Here is a 25167-nt window from a genome sequence, read left to right on the forward strand (position 1 = left end):
CCTGCCTGAGCAAAACCATAAAAATTAACGTTATATCTAGCACTTCTATCCAGAAAGCACAGTGGTTTTGTGAAGATTGTTTTGCTCTGGATATGTGAAAAGAAAGGATTAAGTCAGGGGTGCTGCTAGCTCTTCACATTTTCCAAGTGTGGTACCAAATGTGGCTTGTTATTCTTTCAACATGCTCTTTGGTATTTGTCTGTGTATTTTCTTCTCATTCTTCAAAACAGACAAAGAGTTTTCCACCGTGTGTGTTTTAATTTTGGGTGCTAGATTTGGTATCCCAAAGAATGTGTCTTTTTTTTTTTTACACTATACATTTATGCAGCCATAGTCAGGGAGCAAAATACTTGGCTGCTCTGCATGGGAAGGCAAGCTGGGAGGTCAAGGCTGGCAGCAAGGTGGGGGCACTATCATGGGCTAGAGACACGGTCTCATAAAACCAGAGTGAGGTGTGACAAAAACCTAATTCAACCACCAGTTCAGGGACTGATAGCCAAGTCCATGGTGAGAAGGTAGATCTGAACTAGAGCCAGCACAGTGCAATGGATCAGTGGGGCCACAGCTGCAGCCTAGCTCAGGAACAGGTCAAGGGCAAGGGGTGAAATTTGGGTGCAGCTCCTAAGGAAAGGGACGGCAGCCTAACCAAGTCCACAGCCTCACCGTGTTTCAGCTGATCTCAAGCAGGGTCGGAAGGGGATCCCGGAGGCTGTTAGTGCTTCCAGACTTGTGACAGCTGCCATGACTGGAAATAGATTTGAATGCAGAGTTAAAGCACAGTGTAGATCATGGAATCATAGAATGGTTTGGGTTAGAAAAGATCTTAAACATCACTAGTTCCACCTCCTTAGATACAGAACCCAGTATGAAATAAACAGATAAACCTCTTTCTATTACAGATTGCCATCTCCATATAGTCAGTCTCTCAACCCATTTGACCTTTTGACCATTTCCCACATTACCAAATTCTAGCCAACTGAACACCTAAACAAGGTAGTCCTTCTGCCTTAGCTCTTGCATTCATGACTGCTTTTAGCTTACACAATGCCTTGACTTCTTTTTATGTGAATACATCTTAGTATATTTGTGTATTAAACTGGGAACTGTTAATCTGATTTGTAATTACAGATTGCAAGTGTAAAAGTTATACATGGCAAAGAATTGGAAGCATGATTGATTAGCTGTTCAAACCATAGGGGTTTGTGGGTTTCTGGAAATGAAGAATGCTTTTTTGAGAGGTCATTTAGAGAAAAAAACCAAATTAATGACTTCAATTAGGAAAGAATATTTAGGAGATGCAAGTTACTCTCACTACTCCACTTTCTTCCAAAACCACATGAGACAAGACCAAAAACTCCCATTTGAGTGTGTTTTAGGAGAAACAGCAAGTGTGAATCTAAATGTTCAAGGATTACAGTGGCTAATTAGTATCATGTTATTACCTGAGCTGGGCACCTTTCACTGTCAGCTGTTCAAATTATTGGTTTCTCTCTGCACATGTCTGTTTACATATGGTTCCTTAACATCTCTTAATTTTTCTCCGTAGCTCCCAATATACTAAGCCTTCTGCACTTAAAAGTGTATTCCCATAGTTATCTGCAATACTCTTAATACATGAATCACCCTTCTGAAACTGGTAGCAGATCAGAAAAACTATTTCAGTATTGAACAGAGAAGTAGAATATCAATCTTCCTGTACAATTGTAATCTGTCATGCCAGTAGCAAACTAGTGCTACCAGTATTTAGTCCAAATGTACTGAAAAACCACATGTTCCTATTTTTCTTTAGCAATACTTGCTATAAATTCTCCCTGTGTCCTTCTGCTTCCTTACAGTTGCTATCTCAATCAACTTATCTTCATTTTTCCTTCTTTTCTTTTCGTTTAAATTTTCTTTTTAGTACTAGAAACAGCTGCATTCACTTCCTTTCTAAGTCAGGCTGACGTTTAAACCCAAGTTCCCTTCCTTCTCCATTGAGGTTTTGTGGCATCTTGAAAGTAATCTTGAACAAGTACTCATTGTTCACTTCTAGGAAAAATTAAATTGTAAATCACTTTTTAAAAAAAGTAATTTCTTTAAAGCATGAAGTGTGTTTACTGTTTTGAACTGGAGGTGTCAGAAGTAGACACTGGTCTGCAACACCACAAGTTCCTTCACATTAAGTAGAGACACTTCAACAACTTCACATAACAATGGGGGTGTGGAAGACACCTCTGGAGATCACCTGGACCAACTGCTCTGGTAAAGCAATGTCACCCAGGTCAAGTGCCGAGGACTGCAATGCCCAGGCAGGTCCTGACATTCTCCAGAGGATCTCCACAACCTCACTAGGCAGCCAGCTCCAGTGCTCTGGCACTCTCACAGCAAAGAGATTTTCCTTATGTTTGGATGTAACCTGTGTCCTGATTTGTACCCACTGCTTCTTGTCCTGTCACTGAGCACTGCTGAGAAGTGTCTGACAGCATCCTCTTCACACTCACCCTTTCGCTATTGGGCAGCATTGAGAAGATCCCCTCTCAGTCGACTCTTTGCTGGGCTGAACAACCCCCAAATCTCTCAACCTCTCCTCCTCAGGCCATGTGCCAATCCCTTCAACATCTTGGTAACCTCTACTGGATTCCTCAGCTTCCTGTTCTCCTTCAACTGGGGAACCCAGAACTAGACCCCAGTAGCTCTGGATGCAGCCTCACTAGGGCAGAATCCTTTAATGTAGCCCAGCAGTCTACAGCAAACTCCAAGGGCTGTCCATCTCTTGCTTCCTGTCCCAGAGCACTGACTGGTCCACAGCTCCAGTAATTTGTGTTTGAGCAGTCGGTGATTCAGGAGCATCTGGTGCCATTTTCAAAAGCACACCACTGCCCTCTGACCCCGTTATGGATGCATTCCTACCAGTGATTTTAACATCATGTGGCTCCCAGTGCTTCAGCAATTCTGACTACACAGGTTTGAATTCATAAGTGATTTTTCTTGGTTTATTGCCAGAGCTGTTTGAAGGAAGGGGGATAGTTAGTGCAATTTTAACATCTAGGTTATGAGATCAGGGCTGGGCAATAAATATGCAAAGAAGATTTAAACTTCAGATAAAATAGTCTGCATGGACATACCCTTAGAAGTTGTAAAGGACAGAAGCTCTCAAAGGAAACAGCAGCACGAAGAATTCTACCAAAATCCACTGCTGTGCATTTTGTATATGAATTTCATTTATGTAATGTAGCAACTGGACCTCCCCACACCAGCACCTTTCCACAACACACAAGACTGAGTCACAGAATAGCTTAGGTTGGAAGGGACCTTAGAGATCATCTACTCCAACCTCAGTGCCATGAGCAGGATGCCTCTCAACTAGACTTGATTGTTCAAGGCCTCTTCCAGCCTGGCTTTGAATAATTCCTGGGAGGGGCATCAGCCTCTCTGATCAGAGCAAAGCCAAGTAAATGCACTAAAGACTACATGGAGCCAAGAGTAATACTTCATTGATAAAGTTATTGCTGTATTTGCATTACTGAATATTTCATGGCATTGGGAAGAGAAATCCCACTTTTCACTGTGTGCCATCTCTGAGCTTTTATATTAAAACACTTAAGTCCTGTTCACACATACAGTCATAGTTTTAAATGTTAACTTACTCCTGCTAGTATTAATTAGTTACACAAGCAGATATTTCCATTAAAAAGTTACATCAGGAATCAATTTGGCCTCAATTGCCAGAAACCTAGTTTATTTTTCTTCAAGTTGTGGCACAGGAGATACTATCCCCATTTGCACAGCAGCGCTCATCTAATGGTCTTTCTGTTCACAGGTAACATGCTCTGAACCTTTCATGATCTGCAGTAGTCACTTTCCTGCTCAGGTTAACCATAAAGACAGAATTTCATAACCAAAGTGTACAGGTACACCCACGAGGAATCAGCTTCTCCCTTAGCCTCAGCAGTTAACTTTGCCTCTCCCTGCAACCCCTGGAACAGTAGGGCAAGGCAGATACAAATGGCAGCATTGGTCCAGGAAACAGGATTTTGGGGTTCTCCAGATGAAACTTCAGGCCACAAGGCAGCCAACATCATAGCCAGCTGCCTCACCAGGCACTCCAATAAGGGCAGGCTCAGATGCTTCTAGACTATGTCCACCTCTATATTTAGATTTCACTGTACAATGTCCTTTTTTAAAAGGCTAGGAAAGTATGATTATATTTAAGCAGATAACATAGATATCTGGGGGGTTTATACCTTCACTTAATAGAGACTAATTTCCTTTGTAAATAAGCATAGAAAATTCCTTCTCTCCAAGCTTTCTGTCAACACATGCTGGAAAATGAAGATGTAGAAACTCTTAATATATTTTGTTAAGATTATTTAAACAAGTATTAAATCAGACCTTAAACCAAATACATAGAGCCCACTTCTTGCTTACCTGAAGATGAATTGTTAAATGAAAATATCATCTAATAAAATGTGGAATTTTTTCTCCTTGGTTCCAGTTAATTACAGCATTCAGCTCTTTTTTGTTTCATTTTTATTCCCTGAATGGAGCATAAATAAAACCAGAACTCCCAGAGTCTCGATTCAGAGAATTAGTCACTGATCTCAATTAACAGAAGAAACTGAAATGATCATTTCTTTGCAGCTGCAGAAAGACTAGACCTACCATGTATTCCTAAGTTACCTTGTTACATTTGTTTTTAAAAGATACTGTAGGAGTAGGTTAATTTAAACATGATTTAAATCATCTTGCAAAAAAAGAGAAGAAAAGAAATCTGACTGTACCAAGTGCACTTGCATTCATTACTCATTCTTGGGAGCTTTTTTCATATTCATTGATGAGCCTCAGGCGTGGGTGCTGGTAGAATCCTCTTTCAGAGCTTTGCAGCTTTGGAATTCGCTCTGCTCTTGAGCATTCCCTTACAGCAACTCAGCTGGCTGCTGCTTTAGTTACACAGTTTATGTTCCCTGGGCATTTTAAAAGCATATATAGATTGTTCAGTCAGTATAGACAGGGGATTTTTATTTTTAGGGAAATGGAGATTCTGGCAGGCTGCTTGGAAGTTAAGACTACCCAAAGCACTCAAATGAATGCCTTTCTGAAATGCATTTCTCTACTCCATCTAAATACATTCATACTTCAGTATATGGAGTGCATCAAAGTGAAAGCTAACCCATAAAATCTCTGCTAATTAGAAATCACTCTCTTCTACTGAAATAAGGGTAACAGAGATCAATACCTGCATAATTCTTTGGGTGCAGGAAAGAAAGCAAAATGGCAAAATTGTGATGTGTCATCCTCCCCACCCAAACTGAGAAGAGAATTCTTTCTTGATGACTGCTTTTGAGGTGTGATTCCCTTTAAGGCTGTGTATACAAAATAGATTTGTCCATAACATTTTGCAGTATTCTTGACATAACACAGAAAAACTTACCTCAGCATGCTATTGCCTTGAGTATGTTGTTTCCTCAAATACATAATCCCAAGGAAATTCCCTGGCCCTGGATCCCTTTTCACCAGAACATTTCAGAGCAACGTTAGCTGTATAAACCTGAGTTCAGCTGTTGGCATAACAAAGGAAAACAAACAACACACACACATGATGCAGGGCATCACATTGAACTATAGATTCAGCAGTTTTATCTATTTATTCTTTTTACATTGCCCTAACATTAGTACTCTGTCAAACTTATCAAGTTTCCCTGATTTTCACTGTTTTTATTAGTATTAACTTTAGTGGACCCCAATATACAACCTCAAATTATTTGCATTTCCTTCAGCTCTGTTCCTCCAGAACTTTCTTAATCAGCAGCAGACAATTTTCATGGCAATAACCTTTTCAGGCACCTTGTTTTAGGCTCAATGTTGAGTTCTAGACTTCAGGAACAGAAGAGCAAACTAACCCCTGCTTTGTCTAGCTGTGAACTTCAGCTTTTCGGTGTTCCATGCTTCATAGTTTCCCAGTCCACATTTCTCCTATCCATTTCTCCTTTTCTCTGGTGTGTTACATAATACTGATTAGTTTTGTTGTTGCTGCTGCTACACTTCAAACTATGCCTTTTACATAGCTGGTGAATGTGGACAGGCTCTCAGCAATAGCTGTCTCTGGACTGCAGTTGGAGCTTTCTGCCTGCTTAGTAAATCCTTTGAAAGGATACTCAATTTTCATCCACATTTTTCTTTATGTCTTTTCAGACCATTTTTGCTCAGTACCTTTACCCTCTGGAAAACTAAGCTAAAGGAATTGCTGAGTTCACATATAATCTGAACATAACATGCCTGTTCTGAAATTTGAGACAAAGTATTTTTAGGCACTAAATGGTCACTAACTGAGAATTTATGTAGTATTATCTGCAGGAAGACTTGTTTCTTTACTGCTCATCTTTAAGTGTATTTTTTGAAAGATAAAGCTGGGGAAACTGCCATAATTTCATTTAATATTTCTCTAAACACTGACTCAACTTTGGTGTTTGCTTAGGATCAGAAGAAGAGAAAAACCCTATTTTGTCTCAACTGCTTCGCAAAGCTGAGCATCACAGAAACGTCCAGGTTGAAAAGCCCCTACAGGTTCACCAAGTCCAACCTAGAACTCTACAATAGTCACCTTATACCATTCCTAAGCCACCACATCCAAACCATCCTTAAACACATCCAGGATTGGTGACTCCACCACCTCCCTGGGCAACTCATGTCCAGTCACTGACCACTCTTTTCATGAAACAAACTTTGTCCTTATGTCCAACCGTCATGTCCCCAGCCCTTTCAGCTTGAGGCCATTCACCCTTGTGTCTACCTCCAGTTACCTGTGAAAAGAGACCAGCAGCCTCTCCACAATGTCCTTTCAGGTAGTTGTAGACAGCAGCTTAAGCCTATAGTGGGCTTCCTTAAGCCTGGGTTTGCATTATGTTCTCCAGAGCCATACAGAAATCCACACATCTGAAACTACCTTCCAATCAGAAACGCCCCAGACTACTCTCTCAGCAAGCTTTTGTTTTCTACACATCACTAAGATCCTTGTGCTGCTTTGTATTTTGTGAGGCACACACTAGCATGAATCAGGTGTTTTGTGCTGTCTGCAGACAGCTCATCTTAGAATCCACACACAGTGCTGATGCGCTGTATGGGACTGCAGATGATAGAAGCTGAGTGGAACTCGCTTTACCCAGCTCTCTCTCTTACTGGTGACAGCACAGCTGAAACATATGGTTCAGCCAAGGCTGAAGAAGCATCAAAGGGGAAATTTGCAGTCAGCTCACCCAGCCTGAGCTCTGTGCTGCTGCAGCTATGGCACCAGCAGTGCTGTGACCAATTTAGTTCTAGCAGTCAAATCTCTGACGAGAGATTTTTATGACTTTCTCTCTTATTGCAGGATTACTTTTCTGGAAGTCTACTGTCAAAACTACCTCAAATTGCAGCTCAAGGTGGACTAGAGGATTGCACAGGTGTGCTCTGCAACACCCAAACACATTGATAGAGGAAACAGCAATAGACAAGGCATTTTTTTCTTCTTTTAAAAACCTTTTTCTGTGTTGCACCACATGGTCTGATAATACATTCTAGAAATAGCTGGCTGTTGTGTGAGTGCTGTGGTTTGTTCTGCATCAGCAACAGTGTGGCCAGTAGGACAAGGGAGGTTATTCTACCCCTGTACTTGGCACTCATCATGCTACACCTTGAGTACTGTGGCCAGATCTCAAGAGAGATGTTGAAACAGTGGAATGTGTCCAGAGAAGGGCAACAAAGCTGGTGAGGGGCCTGGAGCACAGCCCTGTGAGGAGAGGCTGAGGGAGCTGGGGGTGTGCAGCCTGCGAGAAGAGGAGGCTCAGGGCAGAGCTCATTGCTGGCTACAACTACCTGAAGGGAGGCTGTAGCCAGGTTGGGGGTTGGGCTCTTTCTGCCAGGCAAGCAGCAACAGAAGGAAGGGGACACAGCCTCAAAGTTGTTCTAGGGGAGGTCTAGGCTGGATGTAAGGAGGAAGTTGTTAGCAGAGAGAGTGATTGGCATTGGAATGGCTGCCCAGGGAGGTGGTGGGAGTCGCTGTCCCTGGAGACGTTCAAGAAGAGACTGGCTGGGGCACTTAGTGCCATGGTCTGGTTGATCGACTAGGACTGGGTGCTAGGTTGGACTGGACGATCTTGGAAGTCCCTTCGCAACCTGGCTGATTGTATGATTCCCAGGCAACACTCCGCTGGCATTACTTACACCAGAACACTAAGGGTCAATTGCTCGTCTTCGCATTTTCCAACCTGTCTGAAAGAACTGGTGGAGCTCTCAGCAGTTTAATGCAGAGGAATCACTTTTTTTTTTCCCTCCTCCTGTATTAAAGAGACCCAGTGGTAAAGTCAATCTGGGATCCGCACCAGCTCCTGCTGTAAGGTTTCACATGCCAAAGTGTGAAAAACTTTTGGTTTTTATTATTAAAAGATATTCAGAAATTATACAAGTGGTTTGTCAAGATTACCAAAAAATGTCAGCCTTTACAGCTTTCACAGGTTGTAAGAGGACAGAATTAAGATTGGTTTCTGTTAGTGTATTACCTATTCACCTATGTAAACAGGCATTAGATAATGCTGGTTTGCCTTTTTTATTTCCTGAAGAACTTTATTAGATGTTATTTTCAATCACCCTTTTGTTTGTCTTATGTTTATAGAACTCTCATGTCAGTTGGGGTCATTTAGCTGCACTAGGCTGGTCTTTTACCCTTGGAATAACATTTTACTAAGTAAACAGATAATTACATTTGGCACCAAACTTACACTCAAGAGCAAATATTCAAGCTCTGCATGGAAGAGTCTGGTGACAGTTCCTTGAGGGTAATTTCAGCAAGGCAGGATATATTAACACCATCTCAAGTTATTGATGTTCCATTTTAATCCTATTTCCCTATTTGATAGGTGAGCAGAGCTCCCATTTTTGTTTTCCTCAGACATTTTGAGCAGTATTTGAATGTTATGAAGTGAAAACCAGATTTGGTCATGTGGCTGCAGCAAGCACAAGCAAGTAGAAACAGCTTGCAGTTGTTTCATGTGATCTTTCACTTTGAAAGCTGACAAACATTTCCTTGAAAAGGAGATCAGCTCAGTGCAATATTGCTAATTTGGAAGTTATAACCTGGGTGCTGAATAAAAGCAAGGCTTACAGATAACAGCTGCAAGGATGACTCCTCTGTTCTTCACTGTGCAAGCTGGAACTCTGGTCAATGCAATACCTTACATAGACCTTCCAGAGCATGACTTTGTCATCTTTGCTGTCTTGTCACTTGATGTAGGGAAACAGGCACAATTTGTGGCCAAGCGTGAAATATATTTAATGTATGCTTCTGTTATACTTGATTTTATTTATTACCTGAAGGGGGCTACAAGAAAGCTGCAGAGGGACTATTTACCAAGGCTTGCAGGATGAAAAGCAGTAGTTTGAAATTAGAGAGGATGTAGATTGGTTATCAGGAACAAGTTCTTTACCATGAGGGTGGTAGAACAGTGGAACACTGGAACAGGTTGCCCAGGGAGGTAGCTGAGGCCCCATCCCTAGAGCTATTCAAGGTCAGACTCAACAAGGTTCTGAGCAGCCTCATCTAGTGGAGGATGTCCCTGCTGACTGCAGGGAGTCTAGGCTAGATGACTGTCAGAAGTCCATTCCAACCCAAACCCTTGTATAATGCTATGATTCTTTACTAGATCTACTTAATTTCTTCTTCTGTTCAATTGTGCTGACATATTTTGACTGTGCTTTCCTCTAGCCCACAGTTACCTTAAAGCCCTAAGAAAAATGGGACCTACAGCCCCTGTTCCTTCCACCATCTCCTGTAATGATGCTGGGTTTTAAACCTCTGTATTAACTCTCCATTTCCTGTTTCCTTGCTGGGCACACGTGGGTAGCTGCCCAGACTTTTTCAAGGCTGGATAAATATGTAGACAGACTTTCCATACCCAAACTTAAAGAATAGTTTTCTGATTAAAATAGTTTCTTTAAGTTAGGGGCAAAAAACATTGAATTCTTCTGTGTAATCACCAAACACTTGCAGAATGACTTTTGGACACTAGATGACAGTGGAAGATAGTGATTGCAGACTGGATTCTGAAGAAGAGCATAGCTAGAAGCACAGATTGGGTTAAGGTTGTGTGTTATAATCATTGATACTCCAGGTTATTTCTGCAGTTAGGTGTTTTGTATGCAATGGTGAATATTATTGACCTTGTCTGTTTGAGCAAAATCTTCTGGTTTTAGTATTTATTATGTCAATGCTCCAATTTCCTTTCTCTTCTCAGTATGTTATGTGCAGTTGAACTCCAAGATTGAAGGGAATTCTGAGTTTCTGACACAGATGAAAGTCAAACTTGTGCAATGGAATGGTAACAAGGTCACTGCACTAGAAGGGCAGGATCCATACCCCACTTCCATTTCATATTGGGCTTAAAAAAAGAGATTGGTATAGAATCATAGAATCAACCAGGCTGGAAGATACCTCCAAGATCACCCATTCCAACCTAGCACCCAGCCCTGTCCAGTCAACCAGACCATGGCCCATCCAACCTAAGTGCCCCATCCAGTCTTTTCCTGAACACCTCCAGGGACAGAGAACAACAGATTCAGTAGTGTCAGAATACTGAACCAGTATCACAGCTCAGCTGAGTACTCTCAAAAAGTAGGAAAATGTACAAACACTTGCATTTTTTCTGCTAATCTGTTTCCCATTACATTTCTGACTAAAAGCTTGCACTGTACTGGTCTGTGAATGGCAGCCATAAATGATACAGTGCAGGACAATAGTGCCTGCATCATGCTTTCAGAAATACAGATGATGCACAAACTCCTTCAACTCTGTGACAGGCCAATTGCAAGTGTAGTACATGGATTGCCAGTAGGGCCTGTCTGAAGGGATGATACAGATGCTCAGGGAAGTATCACTGAACAGAACAAGTTGAGCCCTGCAGTTAATCACATTTATCTAATAAATCACCACTACCAACAGGTGTCACTGGACGATGAGTGGCAATGAGTAGTCAGACTGTGGTTGCTCTAATGTTGGGTTAGCTGAAGGCAGTGTTTGATCCATTTTCAACTGTTCTGAGCAGGCATTTATTGCTTCCATTGACCTTATCAGTGACTAATTTATTAGTTCCTGGGGGAAACAATAAAGATCCTCTCTGCTTAACTTGAGCTTAGAATCACAGAATTCAGGTTAGAGGGCACTTCTGGTGTCCATCCCACTCCCACCTTCCCAGCCTAACCTGCAGAACCAACTTTGTTAATTACTATTCCTCCGGGCATTGTCCGGTCAGCTTTTTTTATCTGAAAGTATAAATCACAGCATCTTTGGACAAGATATTTCAGTGCTTAACCACTCTCATTTTGATATTCTACAAATCCATTCCCTCCTGTCTAAGGAGGCTGATTTTCCAAATCAATTCCCTCCCATCATAAGGATCTGTGTCAGCTGCTATTGAAAGCCTGGACAAAGCCAATCATAGAATCAACCTGGTTGGAAGAGACCTCCAAGATCATCCAGTCCAACCTAGCACCCAGCCCTGGCCAATCAACCAGACCACAGCACTAAGTGCCTCATCCAGGCTTTGCTTGAACACCTCCAAGGACAGCAACTCTACCACCTCCCTGGGCAGCCCATTCCAATGCCAATCACTTTCTCTGCCAACAACTTCCTCCTAACATTCAGCCTGGACCTCCTGGCACAACTTGAGACTGTGTCCCATGTCCAACCAGGTTACAGCCTCCCTTTAGGTAGTTGTAGACAGCAATGAGATCACCTGTAGTGATTTGTTTTTTCCCTACCCCCACACACTTTGGCAATCACCCAGACTAGACTCAGCCAGCTCTGGAAATTTGAAGCTTATATTTACAAGCAGAGATTTACAGTATATACAGTTAATGCAGAAATATAACAAGCAAAAGGTAGTTAGAGAAACACAAAAGCCCTCCCAGAAACCTGAGTCCCTAGGAGGGGCTCCCAACCACCCTTCCACCTTCTCCCATCACTCTCAACCTTACCCCAGTCCCAAGGAAAGAATGAAGGTTCAGCCCAGGGAGTTAGAAGCAAAGTGGATTACTCAGAGAGATGGCAGAGAGGCTAGAAAGAAATGCAGCTCAGGCAATGCCCCCAGAAGTTGTGACTCTCCTTATCTATGTTTGGGTTCTTGTTCTTATACCTCTCAGCAAGCTATGAGCAAAGTAGACATCATCCTGTTTCCCTTTCCCAACCTGTGATCTAATCCTTCTTACCATAACATTTCTAGCTATCTTGAAACTAGCTCATCACCCCTGAGCCCACCTCTTCTCCAGGCTAAACAACCCCTGTTCCCTCAGGCTCTCCTCATAGGGCTTGAGTTCCAAGACTCTCAGGGCAAACAGGCTGCCCAGTTCTCCACGTGTTCACGGAACCACTCTTATCCCTCATTCAAATGAAGAGAAGAGAAGAGAGCTGTCAGCTGCCACAGTAAAAGCCCCCCACTGGCTTCTCCTGGTCCATCTTGCTTGGTCTGTGTATGCCCAGAAAACACCTATCAGGCAGAGTTGCTCAAAAATGGTCCTAGAGGAAGAGGCAGGTTGACAGCTTACAGGGGGCCTCCACCTTGCCTTTTGAAGGCTGGCCCAATATTTATGTTTCCACTTCATCACAGCCTGCTTTCTGGTTGACTTTCACAACAAGTGATTAGCCTTATGGCCACATCACTGCTTCTATAGTGTTTACACCCAAAACTGAATTTTCTTTCAGTACTGCATGACCTGCATAACTTTGCTTGGTAACAAGCAGGCCAAATGAATAAAAAGCCTTGATCTCCATCTCTCCAGTCTCCTCAGGGGACAGCTTTAATTGTTGTGTTTCTATCTGGCAGTAACAAGAGTTGGTAGAACTACTGCTTGGAATCAGCTAAAAAAACCCAGGTTACAAAAACGTCTGAGCACATACATGAATTGCATCAAAAAACCCACACTTGAATTGGGAACTGCACATCCACTATTACACAGCAGTCAAGCCAAATATTTGCTTAAACAGCAAGATAATAAAAACATATTGGATTTAAGTCCATCAGCCCTAAGAGTGCTTTGCAAATATTACCTTGTCTTGTACTGACATTTTATCAACTCATTTCCTGGGTGATGGAAGACAAAAGAATCTTGCAAGAACAAATCAAACTTTTCTCCAGTTTTAAATATAAAAAACAGTGTCATTTTAATCTTGGTGTCTTGACAGGCCATGAAAAAAATCAGTGCAAGTGTGGAGCTTAGTTGCAGAACACAGCTCCAGTTCTTGTACTGGGGCATCTAGGTAAGGTGTTTTCTCTCTGCGGTCATTTTCTCCACTAGTATTGCTCACCACTTGGGCATCTGGCTCTACAAGTTGGTTGAATTATTTACCCTCTCAAAATGGACCAAGCAGAAATACAAAGGAGACAGAGACTCAGTTTGTAAGTAACTGGAAAGATGAAATCCTCTTCTACAGAAAATTCCAAGATTCCAATGCCTTGGTTTCGTTCCACATCAAATCCCCCACTGACTGAACAAGAGGCAAGGGCCATGCTGCTCTGAGGAGCTGTGTTAGATTCTTCTCAGGATGAGATAAGTTGACCTCTTGAGATACTGGAAGTGCTAACAACAAACAGTTTTCCTGAACTACAGCAACAGTTGACCTGAATGTCTTGATTAAAAGCTGCAGACTACGTTTTTAGTCAATACAATGCAACATTTCCTGTCATTTCTGCAAACAAATCTGATAGAAATTTCTTTTTCCCATTTTTTTTCCCTCAGTGAAACTCACTCCTCTTTTTTCCTTAATAAGAGTAATAAGAGAGAGAAATTACCATAGGTGTTGTTAGTGAAACACTTTTGTTTGAAGTTTCAGTATAGAGCAATGCTTTAGGGCTTTTTTAATGCCTTTCAAAATGCATGAAGCGTTCACACATCTCCTCTTCCATCTGCTTAGCTAACCAAGGGCATCACTAAGGTGGGGTTTGGGTTTAACTCCTTTGCTTATAATTTCTAGAGAGAAAGAAACAGTGCCTTGTATTCGATCCAGAAATCATTCAGCATCTTTTGGTGTCTGTCAGAGAGCAAAATCCAGATATCATGGGGGACAAACCATGTTCCTCTGCTTTTGGCATCCAACAGTCCTGTCAATGCCAAATGTGCTCCCAGACAGGCAAACGTCTGTTATTACTTGCTTGAGGGTGCCAGAAGATGGTGTTTGGAGAGCAGTGTTTAGAAATGAAAAGATTAATCAGCATGCATTAGTTCCCTTCCTGGCTGCCTCTGTTAGCAGAAAGCTGTGTGGAGTCACACAGCAGAGACACCCACACTAAATTTTTGTTGTGCAAAGTTCTCTCCACGTTTTCTGGTAAGCTCTGAGTTAAGGGCTCAGATCCTCTAACAAGACTGCAGTGGTCAAGGGAAGGACTGAAGCACCTACTCGCACTTCCCCCCTGCATCACGCCACAAATTATCCACTTTTCCATATCCTTTTTGTCTTGCTGGCCTGAGTGCAAGTCCCAGAGCAGAGAGTAAAGGCAGCGAAAGGTGCGTACCTGAGACAACACCCTAAGGTTGCTGCCTCCAAAATTACTCACACAGTGGCTAATATGTATCAATTTACATCAATACATATATCAATTGCTGCCTCATCCTACCCTTGGGCATCAGGTATGAAGTATGACTTGTTTTGCAGAACCAAGCCTTTTGTTCTTTTCAGTACAGAAAGAAAACATACCCAATACTGTTTATTAAATTAGAAAAGGTCCAAAGAAAGCTGTCTTCTCCTTGAAAAGAAGGTAGTGTGATCCTTGATGGTAACTAGCTCTAAGTAATTAAAAAAACATTTCTAAAAACCAATCCAATTAAAACCTGCCCCGCCATGGCTGACATTTGTTGCTTTCTCATGCGGTTACTTATGAGAAGTCAGGAGTCATACATGGAATATTCCTTTGCTTGGCTTAGCAATTCTCTTCAACATCTCCATACTAACTCAGTTTTCCACAACATACCTCTGCTTGAGTGACCTATTCTAGAGTCTGGCAGTTCAATATGCATATATGCACATATGTGAAGAGGACATTGGCATGAGTTGACCATAGCCAGCAGCCAAGCACACCTACAGCTGCTTGCACAATCGTCCCCTTCCCCAGAAGAACAGGGGATAGAATAAGAGACAAAGTGAGAGAACTTAGATTGAGATGAAGACAGCTTAATACATGATGACTAGAGAAACAAGTGATGTAAAGGCAGTCACCTCCTCAAGCAGACAGAAGGCCAGCTGGTATCTAACAATGGTTTGCAAATCACCACTCCCTTTTTCCTGTACCCCAGTTTTTATTGCTGATCACATTAATATGCTGTAGATTACCCCTTCATCAGTTAGGGTTCCTGTGCTATGGGCTCTACCTTTGGCCAGCTCAGGTCAGCTGCCTTGGCTGTGCCCCCTCCAGCATTTTACCCCAGGCTGCTCAGTAGGAGGGTGGAGTGGGAAAGGCAGAAAGCCTTGATGCTGTGCAAGCACTGCTGAGAAGTAGCCAAAATATTACTGTGTTTGCAACACTCTCCTAGCCACAAATCCACAACACTGTACCATATGGGCTGCAAAAAAAGTTAATTTCTTCCCAACCAGATCCAGACTGGGCACTGTAAAGATGACAGCATGTGACAGTTCTCTTTAGCAGTGCTGATAAAGAGAAGATTCAGCTTTTACTGTCAGTTCAGGGCCTCCTAATGAAGAACTTCTGCTTTTGAAACTAAGGACACTGGACCTTGATTCAGCTCCGCTTACACAGTGGGATTTGCTCACATCAGCTCTGCAGCACACAGGTGTGCTGCAAGGGCAGGAATTCCAGCTCCTGTGGCGCTGGAGACATCAGCTACAGGAGCCTTTGTTATCTATTTATTTTTAAGAATTATTTGCCTCCCTGCAGCAACAAGTAGTGTCTGTCTGGATCCAGTTTGGGTTGAGCACCCAAACTAATGGCTTCTGGGCCCTCTATGCTTCCAGTTATGTTGAAATCAACAGACAGGTCAAGGAAAGAGCAAGACCGACAGACAACAAGTCCAAAACTACACTCCTCTGTAGCGAGGCAAGAAGCTGCCTCATTCCAAGCTTTGTCTTAACCTGTGCTCACTTCTTAATTCTCCAAAGCTTAATCATCTGCAGGTTTTACCAAACACTGAGGCTGGAATTTCATTCTGCAGGCTGCATAAAGGCAATATTTTCTTTTTTTTTTTTTTTTCCACCTCCAAGTCCCTTGCTATTCTGTTTGCCTGTTACCAGCACTGTGGGATAAAACTTTTTTAAATGAGTCAATAAAGATTGTGTAATAGCTGGAACAGTGACAATTGCTTATAAACATCTCAGGGGTGAGCTCATTGCGTCTACAACTACCTGAAGGGAGGCTGCAGCCAGGTGAGTTTGGTCTCTTCTCCCAGGAAAGAAGCAACAGAAACAAGGGGACAGAGTCTCAAGCTGTGCCAGGCAGGTCTATGCTGGATGTTAGGAGAAGTCGTTGGCAGAGAGAGTGATTGGCATTGGAATGGGCCTGCCCAGGGAGGTGGTGGAATTTGCCGTCCCTGGAGGTGTTGAAGAAAAGCCTGGATGAGGCGTTTAGTGCATGGTCTGGTTGACTTAATAGGGCTGGGTGCTAGGTTGGACTGGATGATCTTGGAGGTATCTTCCAACCTGGTTGCTTCTATGATTCTAAGAATGGTAATGATGACATTAAGCCACAAGATGTGATCAAATAATTTAACCAGTCTGCATTCATGGGTCGAGTTGACATAATCAGTGCACCCAGAGGTGATCCCCCTGAGACTGGCAAGGGTCTAGCCACTGCAACATTTGATTAAAACATGCCTGCTACTTTAGCTTTGCTGAAGTAGCTCTGTAATATAAAACCAAACCCATTAACTTCAATGGTGGGTGTCTGTGTGTTGGAACAAGGCAACGGGACAAGCCTCGTACCATAATGTTTTAATGGAGTGTACTCAACAACTGAGTGTTTAATTATATGTTACTAACACAAATTTGGGCTGTTGTGGGCTTTGCTTCTCTATTTTTTTTCCCTGTCACTGAAAATTGTGGGGATGAAAATGACTGCCGTCAGCTCTGATTTTTGGTTGGCTCTGAGCAGCCAACAGATTAGCAATTTTGTTACCATTTCTAAGACAGGTAGGTTGAAGTGTAGTGCTCCCTCAAATATACTCTGCAGTTCTAAGAATTATTCATGTTGCATTTCCCTGCATATTTTCATGACAAAATTAATGACCACTTGCTGTTAAATATTGTTCCAGTGCCCAAGTTTTTGGCATATTACCTCTGAATCTGAAAGCTTGAAAACTACCTTCTAATGTGGCCAATAACAAGTTAAGAAGATGGCTAATTTTAAAAATTACAGAGATAAAACACAGCTCTAGGTAAAGAGAATTCTAAAGACAAAAAAAAATGCTTATTGCATACAGCAGCTTAAGCCTGGGTTTGCATTAGGTAGGAGGCTGAGGGAGCTGGAGTATTTAGCCTGGATAAGAAGAGGCTAAAGGAAGTCCTCATTGCTGTCTACAGCTACCTCAAGGGACATTGTGAAGAGGCTGCTGCTGGGCTCTGCTCACAGGGAATTGGAGACATAACAAGGGGAATGGCCTCAAGCTGAGGCTGGGAGGTTTAGATTGGACATTAGGAAAAAGTTATTTCTTGAGAGAGTGGTCAGGGACTGGAATGAGCTGCCCAGGGAGGTGGTGGAGTCACCAATTGTGGATGTGTTTAAGAGTGGTTTGGATGTGGTGCTTAGGCTATGGTTTGAAGTGAATCTTGTAGATTAGGGTTCTAGGTTGAACTTGGTGATCCTGAGGGGCTTTTCAACCTGGATATTTCTGTGACTCTGTGACTGCAGTTCATGTATGACATCCAGCCCAGCACTTAGGATACTCAGGGGACCTTGAAACATGCCAGTGTTCATTCCATGTCAAAGCTAACATTCCCATCTTTTTGTGGGCTAAGGCATCTGATTAACAGCCTGAAACTGTGCCGAAAACTGACTTCTAACCAGAGAAGTGGCTTTGCTAATTAACATAAAACAGAGTATATGACACATGGTTCGTAATTAGAGCAGTCTCAGGAGTACACAATTATTGTCAGTGAACTTTTGCTTGTTGTAAATACTAAAAGTTTCCTTTCCCCACATTGTTAAAAAGGAGATTTAATGACTTTTGCATCCAAAAATACATATTAAATAAATGAGGATGAGAACTCAGTGAAGTCTCTAAACAATTTGAAACAATTGCTTTAAAAACATTTTGTTATAATAATTTAATTATAATCATCTCCACCTTTCAAATTCTACTGTAATGTATTAGATATGTATTGTTCCCAGCTGCAAGCATTCCAGACTTGTATTCTCACAGTGAATGTGTAGCTGTGAAAATGGCACAATCTGTTGGAGCAAGTTCAGAGGAGGGCCACGAGGATGCTCAGAGGGCTGAAGCAGCTCCCCTATGAGAACAGGCTACACGAGTTGGGCTCTGCATCCTGGAGGAAGGAAGGTCTCAAGAAGACTTTATAGTAGCCTTCCAGTATCTGAAGGGGCTACAGGAGGGCTCGGGAGAGACTATTTCTAAGGTCTTGTAATTACAGGATGAGGAGGAATGGGTTTAAACTCAAAGAGGGGAGATTGAAACTAAATGTTAGGAAGAAGTTCTTTAGAGTGAGGGTGATGAGCTGGCACTCATCTGGCAACTGGCACAGGTAGCTCAGGGAGGTTGTGGCTGCTCCCTCCCTGGAGGTGTTTAAGGCCAGGTTGGATGAGGCCTTGAGCAACCTGTTCTAGTGAGAGGTGGTCTCTGCCTAGGGCAGGGGGTTGGACTGGATAGTCTTTGAGGACCCTTCCAACCTAAACCATTCTATGATTCTATTCTATCACCGAAAGGAATATCACAGGTTCAGTAGAGAGAGCTCTCAAATGCCCTCTAAGAAAGGGTTAAGCATCCACACAAGTTCTGTGCTGTGATCACTGTGGAGAATGCTTAACAGAGCTAAAACAGCAAGAAAACATCCAGTAACCAAATATTTAATGAAAATACACTTGAAGACATTTAGTTTCAGAAATCTCTCTGGAGTCCCTCAAGTGAACTGTTTAAGTGGCAAATTTTGCTAAACTCCTTGTTAACTTAGCTAAAAAAAACACAAAACCTCCAAATATCTTCTCCTCTCATTCTCAAGTTCTTACAGAGCCATCTAACAGGGGACAGGCTGATGCAATAAGCTGCAAAGAGCAGGAGCTCCTAAACCACAGCTAAGGTTTTGGTTGTATCAAGCGATGGAGCACGTGCACGTGATGCTGCAAAAGCAGAGAGCACCTGGCTTAGTATAACATCCACACCTGACTCAGGGAATACTGGTGGCCAGCTTCCAATGGGGCAGCCTGCCCACTGGGACAGCAGGTCTTGGGAGCAGGAAAGCTCAAAGGCTATGAAAAGATTGCATGGTGGGGGAGGGATGGAGAGCAAAAGATCCCCACTCATCAGCTGGATGTGCAAGCCTTTATGTGCAAGAGACAGCAGGAGGAAGAGATTAAGTGCTGGTTACCATTTCAGCGGGAGAATGTGGCACTGACAGCTGCTGTGTGCTGCCAGCCACAGGAGCACAGCTTGCCTCTTGCTTCATCAATCCCAGCAAGGGTCAGCAACCCTTCTGCCCATTTCACAGGGAGGTAGATAGAACAAATATCCCCAGTCTTTTCTCTGCAGACACCTAGTCACAGGAATTCTCTGCCCTTAGATGGACATCAGCAGCCAAATCAGTGCATCTCACCTCTAGGGGGGGAAACCAAGGTGTGTTTTCCTGCAGAAGTGCAGACAACATTTAAGAGGTTGTGGTGTAACCTCCCCAGTAGGCCAGCAATTATGGTTAATTTCTTTCTAGTTTTCAGAAATTTAATGTTTCCTGGTGAGGTTTTCAATGCTTTGTTTACATGAATTTCCTTCCTTAGAAAGCCTGCTGTTTTATTCCAATCCTTCTGTACGAACCCACAGCCATAATACATGAATCCAATTAATTTCTTTTCACTAATGATAGCCTTCAATATCACCAGCATACAGCCCTTTTGTTTATGCAGCCTGCTGTGCTCTGAAACATGGTATGTACATGTGAAGGAAAAACCCAACCCCAACAGAGGATGGGAGTTTCCATAAATGCCTGCCCTAATTAGGCTTTCCAGTAAAGCACATGCTACCTAGTGGCACTTGACAAGTGGAGATATGAGGACCCAAAAAATCCAAATGCTAAAATAAAACACTATTGTGCAAGTGTGGCCATTAAAACAGTAACAGGAGCAAAAGCAGATGTTTTCTCAAGATGAGAATTTGAGCATAAGAGAAGCTTGGGATCTGCACCTCTGCCTAAAGAACAGGAGTTTGGCTGTTTGCAGCTATCTGTCCGTAGTAAGATTCTTTGGGCTGTCTACTTCTGCTCCCCTATTTCAGTGCCTTCCAGTGCTAATGAATTTTGTTTACCAGTATCTTGGACTTGTATATTGTCTCAGTGTTTCCAAGTACTCCTACACCTGCTCTTTAATGAGATATATTCACCTCCTGTCCTCTTTAGACTCGCAGCATTTACTCATCCGTCTTCTTTTATTATTGAGGGCATTTGTATTCACGGTGGTGCAGTTTCTTCTTTCTAGGGTTGTATCACCCGATGCATTTATTGATTTCCCCAAGCTATTTTGATTCATATTAACAAATCACTGACTTCCTCACTCAGCTTTCTTTATTTGATGTCTCTCTGCTAAGTGATTCATCAGAGTTAATCTTTACAGTTCCTTCTATATGTTTTTTGGAGACTTTTTTTTTTAATTCCTGGCATGGGCTGTGCCCATCTCTGCAGCTGTCCAGTCATAGAATCAACCAGATTGGAAGAGACCTCCAAGATCATTCCAGTCCAACCTAGCACCCAGCCCTAGCCAATCAACCAGACCATGGCACTAAGTGCCTCAGCCAGGCTTTGCTTGAACACCTCCAGGCACGGAAACTCCACCACCTCCCTGGGCAGCCCATTCCAATGCCAATCACTCTCTCTGCCAGCAACTTCCTCCTAACATCCAGCCTAGACCTGCCCTGGCACAACTTGAGACTCTGTCCCCTTGTTCTGTTGCTGGTTGCCTGGCAGAAGAGCCCAACCCCACCTGGCTACAGCCTCCCTGCAGGCAGCTGCAGGCAGCAATAAGCTCTGCCCTGAGCCTCTTCTTGTCCAGGCTGCACCCCCCCCAGCTCCCTCAGCCTCTCCTCACAGGGCTGTTCTCCAGGCCCCTCAGCAGCTTTGCTGCCCTCCTGTGGACACCTTCCAGTACTGCAACATCTCTCTTGAATTGAGGAGCCCAGAACTGAACACAGTACTCAAAGTGTGGCCTGACCAGTGTTGAGTACAGGGGCAGAAGAACCTCCCTTGTCCTGCTGGCCACACTGCTCCTGATCCATGCCAGAATGCCACTGGGTCTCGTGCCCACCTGGGCACACTGCAGGCTCATGTTCAGCTACTATCTACCAGCACCTGCAGGTCCCTGTCTCCAGCTACTCTGTCCCTAGCCTGTAGCAGGTCCCTGTACAGAGCTCTCCTACCCTCTAACAGATTGACACATGCTCCCAGCTTGGTCTCTTTTGCAAACCACCCCTACAGTGAGAATTTCTTCCCAATATTTAGTATTCATCTTCCCTTCTTTCCAGGTGAAACCTCCTTGTCTCGTCACTACACCTCCCTGATAGGGTCACTCCACATCTTTCCTGTGGCTCTCCCCCTTCTTGCCACCTAACTACACACAACTGTGTGCCTGCTCTTACATAAACCTTGAGTGTGGTATGCTACAAAGGCACTGCTATTGGAGGAGGTTGGGACATTGCTAAGCCTAAATCTTTCCCTGCAGTTCTTCAGATTTGGTCCTTTTCCACAGCATCTACTGCAAAACCTCTGGGAACAGAAGTCAGTCAGGAATTTAAACACAGCTTTTTCTCTTCAGGGAAACTTCCTTGCATGGCCATACATTTAAACAAACATTATTAGCTAAGTGAAGCCATCTATAAGCAGATATAATGTACTCAGCAGCCTCCGGAAAGCAAAATGTTCTTTCTCCCACTAGGAGAGAGAGGCTGAGATCTCAAGGCAAAGACAGGAGATTATACAGCAATCTATTTATAAGCTGTACATCTATGCTACATGCAGAGTGTACAACTGATTATTGTGCTGGTTGTAATCAAGATACACTCAACAGTAATAAAGGACTCTCATGGATTCACTTCCTAATGCTGGCTTGAAGTCTGCTGTGACACACACCTCACTTCCTTCCACAAACCTCTATCTGCTTTGATCCATTTCATTGTCTGTGGTCATAGCAGCAAAGCATTTTATTACCCTGCTGGATCATCAGCTGCTCTAAGAGGGTTCTCTGCCCACTTTCCTCCTCAGATAAGTGAGATTATTTATTCATTCTTGCCTGTTGCTGTCCATTTGCAGGCCCCAAACCTCTAATGTGTTTTTAGAAATCTGCTTTTTTTCCCCTTGGTGCCAAATATAAGTCATTCATAAGCAGTTAGAGAGGGAAAATATTTCTCAGGCTCTTGCTTAGTGAATTAGGCACTGTAAATATTGGTGCTGCCAAGAAAACTTGCCAGCCAGAGATGGGTGAAACAATACATGTGTAAAATAACTGCTAGCAACATCCCCTGAGAACAGGAGAATTTTCTGCTGCTCCAGCTGTCATTCCAAATGGTAATTTAACTTATTACCTGTCTACTCTCCTTCTGTTGTCATGTATCCATTACAAGATGACAAGGGAAAGTGGTGACAAGCAATTGACATTTCCTTTTCTTGATCCCGAGCGTTTGCTCACTGCTTGCCAGTTTAACCAGCATGTAAACTGATGGCCTGGCAAAATTTGGCCTTTGAAAAAAACATATGGTGGAATGAATCACTGTGAGATCCTTAAGGCTTAGCAAATCACTGAAAGGGCACTCAAGCAAGCTGGCTGGCAGCATTAAATCCCTGCACTAGATGTAGGTGCAAGAGATCGAAGTCACGTTGCAGAATTTTATATCACCATTAAGCTGAAAATCATCTGTCACTGATATGTAAAAAACAATTGTGTTCCTCTGACTTCTTGTCAAGTTGTTTGTCATGAAAAATAAATCAGAGCTTATATTTGGAGCTTCTTTATGCATATTTATTCAGAAATTAAGGACGTAGCTATGCAATCTTATATAAAATTACTACTGTGAAATTATTGCTTTCTGAATCCCTCAAGATGTTTTTCTGGCACTTGATTGTCCTACATTTTGAGGGTCCTCCAGAGAATTACCTTTAATAATGACCTTGTACTACAGTAACAGTCAAAATCACAGATTCAGTGTTTCAAATGTCATTTCCAAACAAATTGAGCTGCACACAACTGTTGCTAAACAATTAGTTTATAGAATCAGCCAGGTTGCAAGATACCTCCAAGCTCATCCAGTCCAACCTAGCACCCAGCCCTAGCCAATCAACTAGACCATAGCACTAAGTGCCTCATCCAGGCTTGTCTTGAATAGTGACTCCACCACCTCCCTGGGCAGCCCATTCCAATGCCAATCACTCTCTGGCAAGAGCTTTTTCCTAACATCCATCCTAGACCTCTCCTGGCACAACTTGAGACTGTGTGCCCTTGTTCTGTTGCTGGTTGCCTACCACACCCTGCACATCCACGAGTTCTTCACCTACTCAGTGTGGTGTCATCCACTGACAGGGTCATCAAGCCCTGGAACAGCCTTCTTAGAGGGGTGGTGAATGTGCCAAGTCTGTGAGTATTAAAAGGCATTTGCACTACACTTAACAACATGATGTCATTTAGAATCATAGAATCAACCAAGTTGGAGAGACCTCCAAGATCATCCAGTCCAACCTAGCACCCAGACCCTTATGCAATCATCTAAACCATGGCACTAAGTGCCTCATCCAGGCTTTGCTTGAACACCTCCAGGGACAGCAACTCTACCACCTCCCTGGGACGCCATTCCAATGCCAGTCACTCTCGTCTGCCAACAACTTCCTCCAGTCTTTTCTTGAAGTGGGTCTGGGAGCTGGACTAGATTATAGGTCTCTTCCATTCTTCTAATCTAGTAGTCCCTGACCCCCAGATCTCATTGAAAACATGTAATGGTCAAGGGCTTATGCCTCACTTTGGGATTTTTTTTTGCAAAGCTATGATTATTTTGCCTTCTACGTTGAACTTTGTATTCACATCTACAAATACAGCTGCTGCTACTGTGGCTATATCTGAAACTCCATTCCTTTAAGAAATGCAGCAGATTCCCAACTTGGAGTCCTGAAGCAGATTTAAGCTTTGTATCAGATTCTGCTGCTACTCTGTCAGCCTCAACTGCACAATAGTGGTTGCTATCCCACAGTCAGGTTTTATTACTTTAACACTCACAGCAGCTAGGAACAATATTTTAAGCACTGTAAGCAAAGTTATTTAATTGACAGTCCAAATATTAAAGTCTAAGCAATTGAAGATATAATGCAATTTTAATAAGGCCTCAGATCTGTGCTGTACATCTCTAATTAAATTCTGAGTAGAATGGATAGTGTTTATATCATGTTCTGCAGACTTAGGATATCTTTGTTCTTTGAAGTTGGTATGCCTAACTGAAAGAAAAAAACTACTATAAAATAGGGGGGTTAAAAATGTTCTTTGTTAGAAGAGGCAGCAATAACCACTTAGTTTATTGAAGTACTCATATTAACAGCCATGGTCTGGTTGACTGGCTAGGGCTGGGTGATAGGTTGGACTAGATGATCTTGGAGGTCTCTTCCAACCTGGTTGATTCTGTGATAAGAATCATCAGATGTGACAGGATAATTGATCACTTCCCAAGCAAAATGAAAGATGACTACAAAAAGCTATACTCTATAGATAGAATTAGGAGAGGCTGCACCAGGATTCACCCCACACAAAGGGAAGGCTGAAATTTAGCAACCCTTCTAAACGGCATCACTGAAAGGCAGCAAGATGAATTGTTGTTTTATCCCTCTTTCCTGAGAAAAGCCTCACAGAGTGATAAATCTCCTCCATCTGGGATGATAGTATTTGAATGAGGGAAGCAGTAAGCCCCTGGGCTGAAATTACCTACGAGATGATATCAAGCGTGGTGTTTTCTGCACCACAGAAATGACATTTCCAT

At 42.8% G+C, this 25167-nt stretch overlaps 1 protein-coding gene across 1 annotated transcript in view; it reads right to left on the reverse strand.

Annotated features, from left to right (window-relative positions):
* Positions 1 to 25167, reverse strand: part of RB1CC1 (RB1 inducible coiled-coil 1) — a 98775-nt gene that overhangs the window by 53898 nt on the left and 19710 nt on the right. The window contains 1 exon segment of the mRNA XM_064170436.1: positions 664 to 745. The gene's annotated coding sequence lies outside the window, so the exon portion shown is untranslated.

This window comes from Pogoniulus pusillus, chromosome 34 (assembly GCF_015220805.1).
Source record: "Pogoniulus pusillus isolate bPogPus1 chromosome 34, bPogPus1.pri, whole genome shotgun sequence".
Classification (NCBI taxonomy): domain Eukaryota; kingdom Metazoa; phylum Chordata; class Aves; order Piciformes; family Lybiidae; genus Pogoniulus; species Pogoniulus pusillus.